The sequence below is a fragment of the Pseudophryne corroboree genome, unplaced genomic scaffold (genome assembly GCF_028390025.1).
Source record: "Pseudophryne corroboree isolate aPseCor3 unplaced genomic scaffold, aPseCor3.hap2 scaffold_449, whole genome shotgun sequence".
NCBI lineage: Eukaryota > Metazoa > Chordata > Amphibia > Anura > Myobatrachidae > Pseudophryne > Pseudophryne corroboree.
The window spans coordinates 274,768-278,377 of record NW_026970071.1 but is presented as its reverse complement, the minus strand read 5'-3'; the positions used below and the strand labels follow the sequence as shown (position 1 = coordinate 278,377).

The 3,610-nt window shown below is 45.5% G+C and overlaps 1 pseudogene; it reads right to left on the bottom strand.

Annotated features, from left to right (window-relative positions):
* Positions 1-1,285: 1,285 nt before the first annotated feature.
* Positions 1,286-1,464, bottom strand: LOC135026775 (U1 spliceosomal RNA; annotated as a pseudogene).
* Positions 1,465-3,610: the final 2,146 nt, after the last annotated feature.

Genomic DNA, 3,610 nt, shown 5'->3' with positions numbered 1-3,610 from the left:
ACCTATTACTAAATTAAACTTGCTTCATTGGAAAGGCAGCAAGATGCATCCTCATTTCAATGTCTACTGAAATAATACAGGTTGACACCAGGAAACATTAACGCCACTGCATCCTTGCTGCTTTCTCATGTGGAAGTCTGTTTAATGTGAAAACAAGGTGATATCTAATTAGCACACAGGTAGGGAATTAAGAAAATCTTTATTTAAGGGTGAAGATGTTTCTCACAAAATCGTTACCTCAATGCATCATTGAAATTCAAGCTGAAAAGATGATTTTAATATATCACTTGTACATTTTGTATTGCTCTTCTGGTGACAATGTAGTTTGTTTTTGTCAATTACCATTTTAATAATAGGGTAAAGAAAATTAAGTGGATTTTTGAAAGAAAACAATACTGTCAATATACTATTAAAACAAATTAAAACGGTAAAAGTTATTGTACTTTAAGTAAAAATAAAAGAGCCAAAATATCAATCCCAGTTTTGGATTACTTTAATTAACAAAAAAAATGCATATAGCAGAGGACAGTTGCAATCTGCCTACCTCTGGGTTATAGGCCCAGCATGCTTCCATTGTAGTCCTTTGCTGCACATGTAAGTGCAAGAGATCCTGAAGCACTCACTCATCATGGGAAAGTACCAATGTGTTTCTTCATTGGTTGATGGAAGGAACATCTTACAAAAACTCTCCAGATTATTGACTTTTTAAAGTTTTTCTAGGAAACGTTCTAGATGAATGCTTATTAACCTTTGTCAGTATGTACTTTCGCAAAGTGTCTCTGAGGCGCAAACAGTTAGCGTGTTCAGTTGTTAACCAAAAGGTTGGTGGTTCAATCCCACCTAGGGACGTAATTGACCTCGTTATCAGATTTTGGTGATCTTTAAGTAGACAAGTAAAAATTTCAAACCACCTCTTATGGTGTAGGGTACCTGGCCTTCTCTGATGTAATCAGAGTTAGATTTGATTAAGTGATTTTATAAAAAAAACAGCCACGAAGCACAATTTAGCAGTGGGTTGCAGAGAAAAAGAAATATGCTGGCAGAAAAATCCAATTGAGTGATTAAACAGCTCTTCATTTTCTGGCTTTATTTTTATGCTAACAAATTTGTGCTCTGAAAAGTGTCCACAAAGCCAAGTATCTGATTAACACCTTTGTAGGGATGGTTTTTCACCTATTATTAAATTAAACTTGCTTCATTGGAAAGGCAGCAAGTGATGTCATCCAAGCAGTGGGTCAAAGTTGGCTTCAAACCTCGTCTGCTTATGAAAAGAGAAAAGGGGTATGCAGGGCATGGCGGCCTTTTGCGGTGCTTGGATGACCCCTAGTTCGCATTAAATAATGCAGTCGAGTTTCCCACATTTGGGGAAATCACAGGGGTCAGCATACCCAGAATGCAATGAATGAACCGCACCCTGGGAGAACAGTCTTCATGACCATGGTATCTCCTATGCAAAATAAGTATGATTTGGGATAGGGCTGGGGAGGGCCGCTGCTCAGGCACATCTCTGTCAAGTAAAGGAGATTCAACTGAGGCAGCACAAGGGAACTCTCATCTGGGGACAACAACTGCAGGGAGAACACATATTTTCAGATGAACATGGGAGGGCAGAAGGCTGCCTAATACTGAAGCACCCCCAAACAACAAACCAAATGCAACAACTAGTGCAAGCATTCCTGGGGGAAGGCCTGCAGCAGATGGATTTGCATATGGCGATGTCATCCAAGCAGTGGGTCAAAGTTGGCTTCAACCCTCGTCTGCATATGAAAAGAGAAAAGGGGCGTGCAGGGCATGGCGGCCTTTTGCGGCACTTGGATGACCCCTAGTTCGCATTAAACACCTCCACCCTCCGTCGGTGTGGGGCTCATGTTGGCTATGCCCCAGCCCCTGAAGCATTCAAGCTGATTTCTTGCAGCAGCTGGGCACTGTAACAGCTCCAGAGCTGCTCTGTAAGGCAAGTAAAAGGGTGTGGGCCCTGCAGCACTACCTGTAGTTCGCATTGTGCGAGACCCCTAGTTCGCATTAAACACCCCCACCCTCCTTCGGTGTGGGGCTCATGTTGGCCATGCCCCAGCCCCTGAAGCATTCACGCTGATTTCTTGCAGCAGCTGGGCACTGTAACAGCTCAAGAGCTGCTCTGTAAGGCAAGTAAAAGGGTGTGGGCCCTGCAGCACTACCTGTAGTTTGCATTGTGCATTGGAAGGCACAAAGTAAGCAGACAGGAGGAGAAGTCAGGATAGTGCACAAGGGTATAGACGGGAGGGGCTCAAGAAAAAAGAAGTGGAAACAGACAGCAAACTAGGCTTCCAATGCACAATGCAAACTACAGGTAGTGCTGCAGGGCCCACACCCTTTTACTTGCCTTACAGAGCAGCTCTGGAGCTGTTTAATCACTCAATTGGATTTTTCTGCCAGCATAATTTTTCTCTTACGTCCCAGAGGATGCTGGGGACTCCGTAAGGACCATGGGGGATAGACGGGCTCCGCAGGAGACATGGGCACTTAAAGAAAGACTTTAGATCTGGGTGTGCACTGGCTCCTCCCTCTATGCCCCTCCTCCAGACCTCAGTTTACTACTGTGCCCAGAGGAGACTGGGTGCTTTTCAGGGAGCTCTCCTGAGTTTCCTGACAGAAAGTATATTTGTTAGATTTTTTTATTTTCAGGGAGCCTGCTGGCAACAGACTCCCTGCATCGAGGGGCGGAGGGGAGAGATGCACACCTACTTCTGTGAGTTGATAGGCTCTGCTTCTTAGGCTACTGTACAGCATTAGCTCCAGAGGGATCGGTACGCAGGTCTCACCCTCGCCGTCCGTCCCAGAGCCGCGCCGCCGTCCCCCTCGCAGAGCCGGAAGATAGAAGCCGGGTGAGTATGAGAAGAAAAGAAGACTTCAGAGGCGGCGGAAGACTTCATGATCTTCACTGAGGTAACGCACAGCAGTAAAGCTGTGCTCAATTGCTCCCATACACCTCACACACGGCAGTCAGTGTAAGGGTGAAGGGCTCAGGGGGGACGCCCTGGGCAGCAATATAGACCTCTCTTTGGCAAAATAAATATATATGCAGCTAGGCACTGTATATATATATATAAGAGCCCCCGCCATTTTTTTACTATATTTGAGCGGGACAGAAGCCCGTCGCTGAGGGGGTGGGGCTTCTCCCTCAGCACTCACCAGCACCATTTTCTCCACAGCACCGCTGAGGGGAAGCTCCACGGACTCTCCCCTGCTTATACCACGGTAGAAAGAGGGTCTTAAAGAAGAGGGGGGCACATAATTAGGCGCATATATATATGGAAATACAGCGCTACTGGGTAAACATAAAATTATTGTGTTTTTTTCCTGGGTCATATAGCGCTGGGGTGTGTGCTGGCATACTCTCTCTCTCTGTCTCTCCAAAGGGCCTTGTTGGGGAACTGTCCTCAGATAAGAGGATTCCCTGAGTGTATGGTGTGTCGGTACACGTGTGTCGACATGTCTGAGGTAGAAGGCTCTCCTAGAGAGGAGCAGGAGCAAATTAATGTGGTGTCTCCATCGACAACGCCGACACCTGACTGAATGGATATGTGAAATGTTTTAAGTGCTAATGTAAACTTATTACACAAGAGATTAG